The following is a 14,763-nucleotide window of genomic DNA, read 5'->3' as shown; positions in this document are numbered from 1 at the left end:
TTGTTCGTATGTGCTGGTTTTCTCACACGCCCCTGTTTTTACCTTTCAAGCTCATGCATTATTAGATCAGGAGTTTTTGTGCTTTCCAAATGCATCAGAGCTTGAGTAGTTTGAGTATTTGCACATCTCCATCTATTTAGTTTTGAATTCAGGATGCAATAGATCAATAATCTTTGTTTCAAAGTTTGGTTGTTGTTGAGTCTTATCTCGTAGGCTTGCAACATAGAGCCTAATTGCTCATTCACTTTTTTCACCAACACTAAACCGCATGAGTCAGTCAACTCTTCCAACCTCCTTGCATGTTCTTGCTCTCATGATCGCATCTAAGAAATCCTTTTGTTTGGTTCAATTCAGTTTCCAAAGCTGTTTTTTCCTTCAACCTTTTTGCTTTTATTTTGTTTCGTTTGGTTTTTCAAGATTTTCTTTGAGTCTTAATTGACCCATTTTCAAATTTAGTTTGTTTGAGAAGTTTCAAATCATCCACTACAAGCTGATTTTTTGCTACTCTTGAGCTTGAGCTCTAGTCACCACTTTGACTAGAACTATTGGCTCAGACTCAAATCCACTTGTGCATGGTAAACTTCAAATGATATTAACAGCTGCCTTCCCCGGATCGTCAGGGTTCTTTGCACAGTTTTGAATCAAGTGATCTCTCCCACACCCGTCATAAATTCCAAAAAAAATTATCGTTGACCTTTATGTGGACACTCTCTTGCCCAATGGTCATCTCCACATTCATAACATAGGCCCTTAGGTATGGTCGATGGTGGTGCCCCGATTGGTTGGCCTACCCTAGATGGATATCCCCTGGGCTTGTAGTTCTAGTTTACTCCACATTCATAACATAGGCCCTTGGTGCCCCAATTGGCTGGCCTGCCCTAGATGGATATCCCCTGGGCTTGTAGTTCTAGTTTACTATGAACATGAGCATGTTTTCATCCATCGTGAATCAATTTCTAGATTTTTGATCCACATATGAAGGTTCAATAGCTTCATCAGTGCTAGCCCAAAATGGACTTTCTTCAGGGGCATACGCTATATGCTTCGTCTCCCTCACATGGCTTTCGGCTGGTTCCTCATAGTAAATAGTTTGTGGCATCGTTGGATGAGTTACGAGAGACTCGATGGGCTGCACATAATGCACAATGGTCCTATTATTATGAGAAGAAGGTTATTGTTTCCCCATCCCCTATTGCGGTCCCCTCCTTGTAGTGCATTGTTGGGTCCAATTTGATACCTTGGAGGTAGTGGCAATTGTTCCAGTTATAGAAGCACTATCACGGTTTGTGTATTTTTGCTGGTGCACCACTTCAACACTCTTGGAGCATAGACTGCTTCTGGTTGTTTCCGCCTCAAATTAGGTTTTTTCTTGTAGGTGTGGTTCATTCATAACTGTCCTTTGAGCTTACATAATTGTCTCTAGTACATGACAACAGGGGCTGAACAAAATATTTCACAAAAGAATCTTCCACAAACACAACATCTTGTGAAACCAAGATACGTTTTTTTTGCAGATGGTACAACCTATAACCTTTTCTGTCAGTAACCCAAAAAAAATGCATTTAGCAATCTCTCTTATAATCCAACTTTTTGTTTTGCGTTTGTGGCACCAAAGCGTAAGCCAAACAGCCAAAAACACGAGTGTGATCAATAGATGGCTTTCTATCATGCCATGATTAATAAGGATTCATAGACTGCAAAGCTTTTGTACGACACTAGTTAAGTACATAAGTATCACACATGATGGCCTCAAACCAAAATGAATGTGGAAAATCTTGAATCTTCACCATGCATCGTGCCATTTTTGTAAGCGTCGACCTATTTTTTCTTTCAGCAACACAAGTTTTTTGAGGTGTATACGGCACTGTACATTGGTGTTTTATCCCACGACTAGCCAAAAATACATTAAACTCATGCGATATATATTCCGTGGATCCCCTCACCACCACCCTCATTTAATGTTGTGTGTTATTTAGTCCTGAGGCTCTGGCATTGCTTGTGTGTCGACCAAGGATGACTACCTCATGGTGTGTGTGTGTGTGTGTGTGTGTGTGTGTGTGTGTGTGTGTGTGTGTGTGTGTGTGTGTGAGAGAGAGAGAGAGAGAGAGAGAGAGAGAGAGAGAGAGAGAAACTAAAAGGGCTTGCTTCAATTGCACCTGTTGACTCACATCCTACAACGAGCTTTTCCCTCATAAATGGAGACTCCTTGATGACCTCTCGATAGTCCTGTACCATCGCCAATCCTTTAACCTCTAATATTGGGCCTTGATTTCTTTGAAAACTTGCATCTACTCATCTACAAGAAACTATTAGCACCACTTCATTGCCTTGTGATTGTCGGCCTAATATGTCAAGCCTTTTGTCCCTCGGTCCTCCTTTATCTCATTCCACAATTGTTAATGAAAATAGCCTATGAGCATTGAGAATAGCGGAATTAAAAGAACTATAGTGAGCATTTTTATGAGACTAATTTGAGAACATAGAGAGTGAAGTTAATTAGTAGTAGCAACATAACCATTCTACTTAATTAACTTGGCATGAGCCATACTTTTTCAAGAGAGAGAATTAGAAAACTTGACAACAGTTGAGGACCAGATTTATGTGGAGCCGGTCCCCCCTCCTATAGGCTTTTGTATTATAGATTCTCTCATAATAAAGAGAGACTTGATACAATATAATCTTTGGTTTCCTTGAGACCTAGGTGATGCAATGAAGATGGAAAATTTCATGCATCACAAGCATAAGATAACCTTTGCAAAATCATTAACCATCCCTAGCCTCAGTCCCAAGGCCTCAAACACCTTCGAAGGTGGAGAGAGATGGCGGGGAATGAGGGTGGAAGAGGAAGAAGAAACATTCATATGAGAAAGAAATAGTTCCTCACTTATCGTCACTCTTTTTCCTTAGCATAGCATAATAGCATAGTAATGAAGATGGAAAGCTTAAGCATTAAAGCATGGATCTTGGTTGGATTTTCATTCCATAGCCAAGAGTGTTGGTGTAGGCTCTCAACTTCTCAACAAGCTTGGAGAAGAAGATGGAGTTCTTGCACTTTCACCAAGTGAGAATGAGCATGTGAGTGTGTGTGAGAAACTAATACCCCCCAAGCACCCCCCCAGCTTGCTTAATCCTAGTCAATCACATGCATAGAGCATATCAAGAAACCATGGTAGCAAATGCACAAGTGTCCTCATTTCCCCTTTGAGAGAGAGGGCTTGGAAATGCTTTAGACAATTAATTAAATAACTAACTCATTGGACCCCTCTTTAGCCTAGCCCATAGGATTCAAGCACCCCATGTGGCTAATCATAGGGAGAACTTGACATGTGTCGTGCCCCTTGAGGAAGGAGTGCCCTTTGGGTGAGTGAGAGGTTGGTCAAGATTTTCCCTAGATTTGGGGCTTTCCCCCTCCTTTGTAGGTCATCTCTTTTACTAAAGCCCCTCAAGTACCTTACCCTCCAAGCATGGGAAGCTTCTCAAGCACCTAAGTCAAAAATTATAGGCTTAGCATGATCATGGGTTCACTCTCTCTCATGCCCCTAGCGTGTAGGCTCCCCCCCCCCCCCCTTGTAGGGTTTCTTGTTGACTTTGTAACACCTTAAGCACAGGGCTAGCTTGGCCAAGGACCTTAGTTATCAAGCATGCTTAGCATCTTAATTATTAAACACCAAATGCATAGGCCTAGCTTAACCTAAGACCCTAGGTCTAAGGACTTTTGACACTAACCTTTGTAGGTCTTTAATGTAGCTAACCCTAAGGTATTTAAGCTCCATTGCTAGCTCTTTGACAAACCATCTCTCATTTGAACCTATTGACTTTGGCCTCGTTTTGAGATAGATCCATAAGCACATGACTATATTCTAACTCTTGTTCTCGTTTTTTCTCCCACATTAAATGATTTATTTAATATGAGAAAATCATTTGGGTTAGTTAGATATTAGATTTTATGACATCACCTCTCCGTGGAAATCATAGTCGTCTCGACTATGAGGTAGAGATGATAAAGCCTTAGTCTTTAGTCTATGTTTCTTAGCGGGTAGAGGATCCCTTTTTACCGTACGACATCATTCCAAGATGGATGACTAATCCATTTAGGGCTTGGGAGACTTAGTTTCCACAAGAATTTCTTCTCTTGAGTCCATTTGAGTACTAACGTTATTCTTTGTTAAGTCATGCAATGGTCCTGCTATTTGAGAGAATTTTGCTATGAAGTGTCTATAGTATGCACACATACCAATAAAGCTTCTTAGCTCATGTAGATTCCTTGGATTAGGCCATGCCTTTATTACCTCTAACTTAGATGGATCCATACGGATACCATCCTGAGAGATAATATGACCTAAGTATCAAATCTCTTGAAGGAAAAATAATCACTCTTTTTTTATTGATAAAAAGCTTGTTCTCCCTCAAAGCTTGAAAAAATACATAGAGATATTGCTTGTGCTCCTCCAAGGACTTGGAGTAGATGATGATATCATCAAAGAACACTCAAGTGAATTTGCGATAGAATATTTTCTCCATTAAATGATTGAACGTGGCTAGAGCATTTGTCAAACCAAAAGGCATGACAAGATATTCATAAAGACCAAATGTTGTATTCATTCTACTCTCTTGATTATTGTCATCCACACTGATTAAACTTATGTTTAAAATTACTTTGTGCTTTGGTACCCTCAAAAACCTTAGTCGCTACTCTTCTTTACCTTTGAAAATTAGTTCTCAAGTAGCCACACCCGGTTTAGAGATTGTTGATTGCAAAGACTACTGTAGAGGGTCTAACATTGCTCGGTTGATTATGGTTCCTGTTGAGCTTGCTAGTAGCTCAATAATGTTTAAGCCAAAGCAAAGCCTCGAGAGACTCCATTATTAAGACTATAGTTCCCAACTGTGTACCTTGAACTAAGTCCTTCTCAACCAAGATAATAGATCCCTGTCCCACTTACCCTATTGCAATGAGTAGGTCCAACCTTTCATGGAGAACTTAAGGACCTCTCTTCTTAAGCAAGAAAAGAGAAACCATTGGCTTTGATACCAATGTAATGGAAATGGCCTATGAACATTAAGAATAGCCGAATTAAAAGAACTATAGTGAGCATTTTTATGAGACTACTTTGAGAACATAGAGGTGAACTTAATTAGCACTAGCAACATAACCATTATACTCTAATTAGCTTTGCATTACCAATTATTTTTCAAGAGAGAGAATTAGAGAACTTTGAGGACCGGGTTTATGTGGAGCTGCCCCCCCCCCCCGCCCCCTCCAATAGGCTTTTGTATTATAGATTCTGCCATAAAGAGAGACTTGATACAATACAATCCTTGGTTTCCTTGAGACCTAGGTGATGAAATGAAGATGGAAAATTTCATGCATCACAAGAATAAGATAACCTTTGCAAAATCATTAACCATCCCCAGCCTCAGTCCCAAGGCCTCAAACACCTTCAAAGGTGAAGAGAGATGGTGGGGAATGAGGGTGGAAGAGGAAGAAGAAACATTCATATGAGAAAGAAATAGTTCCTCACTTATCATCACTCTTCTTACTTAGCATAGCATAATAGCATAGTAATGAAGATGGAGAAGATGGAAAGCGTAAGCATGGCTCTTGGTTGGATTTGCATTCCATAGCCAAGAGTGTTGGTGTAGGCTCTCAACTTCTCAACAAGCTTGCAGAAGGAGATGGAGTTCTTGCACTTTCACCAAGTGAGAATGAGCATGTGAGTGTGTGTGAGAGACTAATACCCCCCAATCACCCTCCATCTTGCTTTGGTCGACCCCTCATTGTAGCTAATGCCTACATTTGATTGGACCCCTGTAATCCTAGCCAATCACATGCATATTTCATATCAAGCAACCATGGTAGCAAATGGACAAGTGTCCTCCTTCCCCCTTTGAGACAAAGGTCTTGGAAAATGCTTTAGACAATTTATTAAATAACTAAATGCTCATTGGACCCCTCTTTAGCCTAGCCAATAGGATTCAAACACCCCATGTGGTTAAGCATATGGAGAACTTGACATGTGTCCTTGTGCCCCTTGAGGAAGGGGTGCTCTTTGGGTGAGTGAGAGGTTGGTCAAACTTTCCCCTAGCTTTGGGGCTTGCCCTCTCCTTTGTAGGGCATCTTTGTGACTCAAGTCCCTCAACTAACTTACCCTCCAAGCATGGGAAGCTTCTCAAGCATAGTCAAAAGGTATAGGCTTAGCATGAGCATGGGTTCACTCTCTCTCATGCCCCTATCTTGTAGACTCCCCCGCCTTTTGCAGGGTTTCTTGTTGACTTTGGAACACCTTAAGCACAAGGCCAGCTTGGTCAAGGACCTTAGTCATCAAGCATGCCTAGCATCTTAATTATTAAACACCAAATGCATGGGCCTAGCGTAGCCTAAGGACCTAGGTCTAAGGACTTTTAACACTAACCTTTGGAGGTCTTTAATGAAGATAACCCTAAGGTCTTTAAGCTCCATTGCTAGCTCTTTGACAAACTATCTCTCATTTGGACCCATTGACTTTGGCCCCGTGTTGAGGCAGATCCATAAGCACATGTATATACTCTAACTCTTGTTCCTGTTTATTCTCCCACATTAAATGGTCAATTTCATATGAGAAAATCATTTGGGTTAGTTAGATATTAGATTTTATGACAAGTGTTGGACCCATAAAACTAGTAAAAGTAATAGGGGGAGAGAGAGAGAGAGAGACAGAGAGAGAGAGAGAGAGTATATCAAAGACCTACATTTCTCTCTAGCTTATAGCTTACACTATAAGAGAAAAACTCCAGAACGTCCAGTATTGCCGCGGTTTAACAAAGAAAAATGGAGGGAGATTTTTTTGTGCGCGGGAATAGTGGTCGGAACTATTGCGGTAATGGATATTCCGTAATATGCACGGTAATAGCCAAGGTAACAAATCCACGACTATTACCACGCCTATTACCGCAGCCATTACCACGCTTATTACCACCATATGAATTTTCAAAAATAAAGATGCTCATTTGGGCCACCCCAAATTGGGTGGCCCAAATGAGCATCTTTATTTTTGACCTGCATAAAACATGTAAAATATCATTGTTTTCTAAAAATTATTAAATAAATATTCAAATTACAACTCATACGTGACCTTTGCAAATTGAGACAGAACAGAACAAGACTTTGAAACCATGACAAATAAAGCCAAATCGACAAACGAGTTTTATATACAAAATATAAGGGTTTTTTTTGTGCCACATATGCACTTGTAAAAGAGGATTAGATAAGAAATTTCAATGTATCCTAATCCTCCTCCTCTTGAGCTGCATACATTGAATTGCCTTGGCTCTACACCAACCAAAGACAATTTAGATAAATCAATAACCCAAATCAACTTTTAATATAATATTCGTTGTCTTACACACTTGCCGCTTGTAGCGTTCTGACTCCTGAGTCAAATTGCTTGCGAGAAATATTATGGTTTCCAACAACCATCGCCAAGTATTGAACCTTGTGTGTCCTTCTCGATACTTGACTCTCTCTAGTAAGATGGTTCACAGTGATATTTTCCTAAGTTAATATTATGCAAAAAGGTTTAGCAAGCTAAAACACTTTTGTTATCCAAACTTGCACAATTAAAAATAACTTACGTATTTATCTTTCCAAGCTGCTTTGCCTCTCGAGCCATAGAGCGTGGGAGTTTTCCTAGCCCGAGCTTCTCATTGTTTCCTGTAGGATGAGCTCGTTGTAGCTTGCTCAGTCTTTTCTTGCATTGCCCACTCCCACTCTGCATTGGCCATGTTCCCACCACGATAGTTCCTATCTAGATTTGCAATTGGATTGGCCGATGCACGTCGTACACTTGATTGCTTATTTTTTAAAAATGTTTTGATATACCCCTCCAGCCACTGTGATGAGAACTGCTGGTCGAAGGCATATGAAAACCGAGTATGCAACGCTTCCTCGACATAGCAAGCATGATCAGGCACTTGGTCGTTGAATTTTATAAAGCAGTTCTTATACATTGAATGTATAAGAATCTATAGATGGCGAAGAAAAGCTCTCCCATGGGAAGTCCCAAAGTCAATCGCCACCACTTTGCCATGTAATATCACCCATGTGTGTTTGACATGGGCGCATCTGTGACCTCGTCCTCTGTGGTTGGAGATGCATGCTCCAAAACATGTGAGTCTATTCCCCTCCACCATCAAAACAAGCCTCCCAACAAGAGCCCCCTCCCCCCCCCCCCCCCCCCCCCCCTCCCCCAATTCTACCTACGCTTGCTACCCTGAGATGAATGTCGTTGTGCGCTGCTAGAAGATGCTCGCTGACCACCTGTAGACTGTTGGGGAGGCTTGGGCAAAGCACGAGTTAATGAAATGGTGTGGGGCCTGTGATGTGAGGGGGGTGGTTCCTTGCGATGGAAGGGGTTGGGTCAGGAAGAAGGGAGATTATCTCTCTCTCTCTCTCTCTCTCTCTCTCTATATATATATATATATATATATATATATATATATATATATATATATATATATATCCCTATCTCTATCTCTACCTCTCTATATCTCTCCCTATTTGACACTCTCTTTCTATCTCTATCTCTACCTCTCTGTCTCTCTTTACCTCTATGTCTCCCTATTTTCCTCTATCTGTTCCTCTCCTCTCCCCTCCCCCCCCCCCCTCCCCCCCCCCCCCTCTCTCTCTCTCTCTCTCTCTCTCTCTCTCTCTCTCTCTCTCTCTCTCTCTCTCTCTCTCTCAAAGTTTGTTTTTTTTAGGTCTTTTGTTTAATGTGTAACTTTTTGGCTTTTTTTTCATTACACATCTTTTACATAAAACATTTTTATGTCCACTTTTTACTTAACATTAAACATACAAAAGAAAATTCCATTTATTTCCTTTCTCTATCTACTTCAACACGAACTTAACATTAACTATTAAATCTACATTGATATCTCCCTCTCTCTCCTTTTACTCTTTTCTTAATCACACACAAAAAAGAAAACAAGAAAACACCTACAAGATAATCACATGCTCACAACAAGAAATCAAGTAACCAACGTGAGGACAACCAAGAACTCAAGCAAGCAAGCAAAGTGAGCGCAAAGAAGCAAACACCGACTACAAACATGCAAGAGGTATGAGAGCTTTACATATGTATATGTTAATGTGTTTGTGTTTAAGACAATGGGGGGGGGATGGGGGGTTGTATAGAAGCTTACCTCTTGCATTTTGTTAACGATTGAATCTTCTTGTCGTCCTCTTGTGTAGAGCCTTCGCGCGATTGATTCTTCTTATATCCACCCTTTCCTCTCGTGGTCCACCCTTTTCTCTCCAACGACGAATGATGTAGCGCTCCACCAAAGAGTGGTTGTGTGTGTGTGTGTGTGTGTGTGTGTGTGTGTGTGAGAGAGAGAGAGAGAGAGAGAGGGTAGAATTTGAGAGGGAGAGATGGAGAGATGGAGAGGAAGGCACAACAGGTGCGATGGCGGCAATGTTTGAAGAGAAATGTATGCTCAAATAACACGACATACTTTGCTCTATTTCTTTTTTATCATCACCAATTATTACCGTGTATATTACTGCATACGTGAAAATCCAACGTTCAAAAAAGTATCCGATGTTGCTGACTTTTGCAACCCCATTTTCCACCCTCTTTAGTACCTTTTTAGATTATTTTTTGGATTCTCTTTCTAATCTTACTCATTGCATTTTTTAAGATTATATTTTCAATACTATTTTTATTTGTATTAAGCTTTGCTCTCTTTCCTATTCATTGTACTTTATCTAAATATTTTTTTAGTCACTTCTCTCATTTTTCCTCTTGAAAGTCTAGCTGATACCTAATCTACTAATTGTTCATTTTTTAGAGCACATGTGTTTTTAAATAAATTTTTGAATTAACTTGTCTCTCTTTTACGCATGTGCAAGACGATTGGGATGATCGTGGGCCCCCCAAAATGGCCTCGAGTGCGATCGATGATTAAAGGAAGAACTACCTTGTCCTTGCGCCAAGTGCAAAAGGGCAATCCCTCGCTTGAGGCGCATTTCCTTGGATCATGTGGAGAATGAAGGGCTTTGGAGCTCTCAAAAAAGCACTCGAGTAGATGGGAGTGCAATCCCCCCATCGCTTGAGGATGCCCCCCATTGGTCTGTGTTCGGTGGTGGTAGAGAGGCATGCAAGGCTGAAAGACAATGGCAAGAGATACTGAGGGAAGGCATGGCAAGAGGTGATTGTGTAACTAGTTCCACTTTGACAACGCCTTCACATACGTCTCAAGGGCTTGGAATCTGAGGACGGGCACATATTCGACATAGTAAATGAGTTATTGGTACATGAAGCCAACATGTTTGAGGAGGATTGTAGACCTTGCACTAAAGGATACTCCGAGCATCGTTGGAGGTCCTCAACTTGAGAGCAAAATTTGATTGGAGCAATTCAAGTGTAGATACACTTCTTGGGTAAGTTCTATTTAAGCATTTTTTATAATTAGAAATTCTTGTTGGCCCCCCTTGCATTTGTAATAATTTTTTATTTCGTTGTAGTTTGATGGGCACAATGCTTCTTAAAGATCACCACATGCCTCCGGATCATTGACGAGCAAGCTCGTATGTCACCGTACTTAGCATGGAGTATAAGCGTATCCATGCATACATCAACGATTGCATACTATACAGTAATGAACATGCACTCATTACATCATGTTTTGTGTGCACGGAAGCACGCTACAAGATCGGCGTGAGCGGGGCTCAACTACCCCACAAGGCATTGAGGAATTTTCCACTTATCCCTCAGATTTAGCACATGTTTAAAAGCACGCCTATAGTGGAGCTTCTCACATGGCACACCAACCACTGCCCAAATGATGGGATGTTGTGTATCCCTACCAATTCACCTGCATGGAGACACATCGAGACTCATTGGCTCGAGTTCGGGCTAGAGCCTCAACACTTGAAGCTTAGGTTGGCAAGTGACGGCGTCAATCCCTTTGACACCAAGTCTACATCATGGAGCACTTGGTCCGTAGTGATCATCAACTACAATATTCCACCATAGGAGACTACCAAAACAAGAAATATACTTCTCTCTTTCCTTGTGCCAGAGAAGTACAAAGTGGAAACTATTTGGATGTCTACGTCAAGCCCCAAATTGAGGAGTTGGAGGAGTTATGGAAGGACATCACTATTGTGGATGTTTCACTCCCAAAGGAGAGGAGAGAGACCATTATGAGGGGTATACTTATGTGAACCATGCATGGCTATCGAGGCCTTGGAGATATTTTTGGAATGCTATGGAATGTTACATTCATTCTTCTCTCTCTTTTTATCATTTGAAGTTTAAAGCTCTCTCTCTCTCTCTCTCTCTCTCTCTCTCTCTCTCTCTCTCTCTCTCTCTCTCTCTCTCTCTCTCTTTAATGATATGATATGAGTGCAGGGTTGTCCACATCAAGTCACAATTTCATGTCCTCTAAGTGGGCCCTCATTGGTGACCGAGCGGCCAGATGCCTTACACAAGGTAATCTATCCAAATAACCATTGTTTCCTGCCCCAAAGTCATAGTAAATACAAAGCTCCAACAAATGGAAAGACTCCTCTAAAGCTTATAATGGCAGATTGGGAATCTATTTAGGAAGGGCACTACAATAGTAATACACCCCCGTCTACTCCACCAAAAGGTATGTCAAGGTACTCCATATTTTTAAAGCTTCCATATTGGAAGGACTTAAAAATACAACATCTCTTGAATCCCATGCACATAATCAAGAATTTTGTTCACACCCTATGGGACCACATAACGGGAAAAGAGGACTCTTTGGGTGCTAGGGAGAATTTGAGGACCTTGAAACATCTCCCCACCTCCACTACTCCATGTCAAGCACTAAATGGGAAGGTGCTTCCTAAAGCCCCATGGAACCTATAAAGATGAGATAGATCGAGTAAAGGGTTCCATTGCATCCATTCACACACCCACAAGGTACATGAGGTCACTAAAAGGAGCTTTCACAAAGGCAAAGAAAAGTGGAAGCGTTCAATTGTATGGGTTGAAGATCCATGATTGGCACAAGATGTTACAAGTAATTCTCTCTTTCCTCTCGGTCCTCTCCCTCATTTCCTTTAGATATTTAATTTTTTGCAAGACTAAATTCACATTGTAGTTTAATATTTTGTCATTGTAGTTCATTTTGCCTTTGAGTATGTGCATATGCCGGGACAAGAAAGTGAGGGAAGCTAGTTTCAAACTTGGGAAGTTAGTAAGGGACCTCATATCTTTATTCAACAAAAATTTTCTATATACACTATAACTTTTGGTGTATTATCTTAGTGTACGATTGAGGATGCATTTCCTCGATCTATTCTTCTTCGTCAAGTCCACCTCTTGGTTCAGGTGGTTCAGAATATCGCTATATGTGGAGTAGTGCATGCACGATGGATGTTATTTCTAGAGAGGTTTTTTAAAACTCTCAAAGATTTTGTGTGACTACGGACCGAGCCAGAGGCATTCATGGCCAAAGGATGGATCGTGAAGAGGCATTTGTTTACATTTCAGAACATTTGGCACAAGTCGATCCCTCAATGCCTCGCATGTGGTCAGATGAGTAGGATGCAAGGATGACTTCACACTTAACAAGTGGAAAGGGTAAATTATTTAACATGGATATGGATCTATGATGAGCCATCAACAACTTTTACATCCTCAATGCAAAGGTTATGACCAAGTGGGTAGACTTGTGGAAAATGCCAAAGACAAAGTGTTTGCAAGAGAGGGAAACATGGAAGCAGGCTCATGGAGGCAGGAGGGCACGTACCTCGACACCTTACATGTTTCTCAGATATCATTAGTGCCGAGTGGATCCATGAGATAATGGCCAAAGCAAACGCACGCAGAGAGAACATCACCGACAAAGAATGGGAGTATGCACGAGGTTCATGCCAAAGGTATAGTATTCATACGCTTAAACCATTGCATATTGCATAGTTCTTTCTTGATTTTATCTTTGTAATTGATTGTATAATTTTTTTATTTTATAGTGCCTTTCCTTTTACTCTATGTGGTCAAAGGTTTGACACTTTCGTACATGCTACATTGACGAGTGTCGAACCACCATGGATTGTGGCATCATGGGCAACTTTGACACAAATGATGATGAAACCAAGTACTGTGGGACTATTGAAAGGATATCAAAGATCGATTTTAAAACCTTTCATACCTTCATCTTCGAGTGCAAGTGGTTTGCAAATATATCTAGACAACATGAGAATGGGCTCTACATGGTGAACTCTAGTGTGTATCACACAGGGAGGTATAAGAACTTAGTTTTTCCACGCAATTGTGATAGATGAGTGTAAACCTTTTCTACCCTTATTTTCTTGTAACATAATACCAATTTCACTCACTTTGAACTTCTCTTCTATAGGTCATCTATATTCCATCAATCAATCAACCAAAACTTTTGTTCGCAGTTCCCGTAGCTCCTTGGGGAAGAACCATTTTTTCCACTAATGAAGTGGAGACTGAGAGAGAGATCGATAAATCGATTCATCTCCTAAAGTCACCAATCTCAACGAGGATGATTGACATGATGCCAATGATGAGATGTAATATGACGAGTTCGAAGGTGATGAAACCACGACATCCACAAACGACAATTCAATTTCTCTCTATATTGATTTAGGAGCCATGGGTTTAAATTTAGATCAAGCTACTTGTAGAGATCTTTTGGAAGGTGATTTATAAATATTTTTTATATTTTATTCTATGAAAAGTTTTTCATGTTGCAGATTCATCGATTTCTCTCTCCCTCTAACTTGTCAAGCAGGATAATTTATGTTAATCAAGTGGGTATTATTTTAGGGGGTTTCCAATCAACGAGCAAAGCTAATTTCTGAGCAAATATGAGAAACACCCTTAACAAATTGATGCAAGCGCAAGCTATATTGATCATGACTTGCTGGATTCCACCACCCAATACCTCAACTCAAAAGGCAACTACCCAGCACCTATTAACACTAGGTTGGTAATGGGACACTTTTATGTCCTGGGACACTTTTATGTCCTGTTAAGTGACCATTTTACTTGAATTATGTGAAGAGTTTCAAAATGGATTTTGAGGTGCTATCTATCTAGAAAGTTGGCTCATGAGTTGAAAAAAACTTGACATTTTTTGGGAATATCAATTCCATCTTTAACCTTGTCCTTGCACAACATTTTGCAACCTAAACTATGTGAAAAAACGGGTCTTGTTTTTGGCTTTTTTCAACTTTTGCAACTATACCACTCTAGAATTCATGTTTGTGAGGTCTATAATGCTAGAGAACTATCTTTAGTAGTCCTCAACATGTCATGATGCTTCTAGGGAGAAATAAATGTTAACGTTGTAAGTTATGACCAAATTACAAAGATTGCCAAATCCTGTTTCTTAGCCAATTTTAGCTCTTCTATGATTTTTTTGGTGGCTTTCATGATATCCAAATACAGTTTTTATTTTCTATGTGGCATATTGTAACATAAAGCTAATATTCCTTGAGTTTTGGGGCACCTAATACCCTATTTTTCATAGTACACAACGATGGTTGATTTTTTCAATTATAGAAGAAAATGAAACATTCTAGTATATCAAGTATAGCTTTCTCAATTTTGCTAGTTTCTTGTGACAACTATATGCATTTTGTAGGTAGTAACCATATCTAGTCATAAGGATCAAATTTTTCTAGATATTGAATAGTTTCTATGGGATTCTACAACTCATAATATTGAACCCAATTTTTTCATGTTTGCTGTATTTAGCACTTCATCTTTGTCCCCA

At 40.2% G+C, this 14,763-nt stretch overlaps 1 long non-coding RNA gene across 1 annotated transcript; it reads left to right on the top strand.

Moving 5' to 3' along the window:
* The first annotated feature begins 9,182 nt into the window (after positions 1-9,182).
* LOC147450226 (uncharacterized) lies at positions 9,183-11,176 on the top strand. Its single transcript, XR_015189259.1, has 3 exons — positions 9,183-9,468; positions 9,890-10,420; positions 10,505-11,176. It is a non-coding gene; the product is annotated as an uncharacterized LOC147450226 (long non-coding RNA).
* The last annotated feature ends 3,587 nt before the right edge of the window (positions 11,177-14,763 follow it).

The sequence above is a fragment of the Adiantum capillus-veneris genome, chromosome 9 (assembly GCF_014529385.1).
Source record: "Adiantum capillus-veneris isolate H3 chromosome 9, ASM1452938v2, whole genome shotgun sequence".
Taxonomy (NCBI): Eukaryota; Viridiplantae; Streptophyta; class Polypodiopsida; order Polypodiales; family Pteridaceae; genus Adiantum; species Adiantum capillus-veneris.
This window is presented reverse-complemented; position numbering and strand designations above follow the sequence as displayed.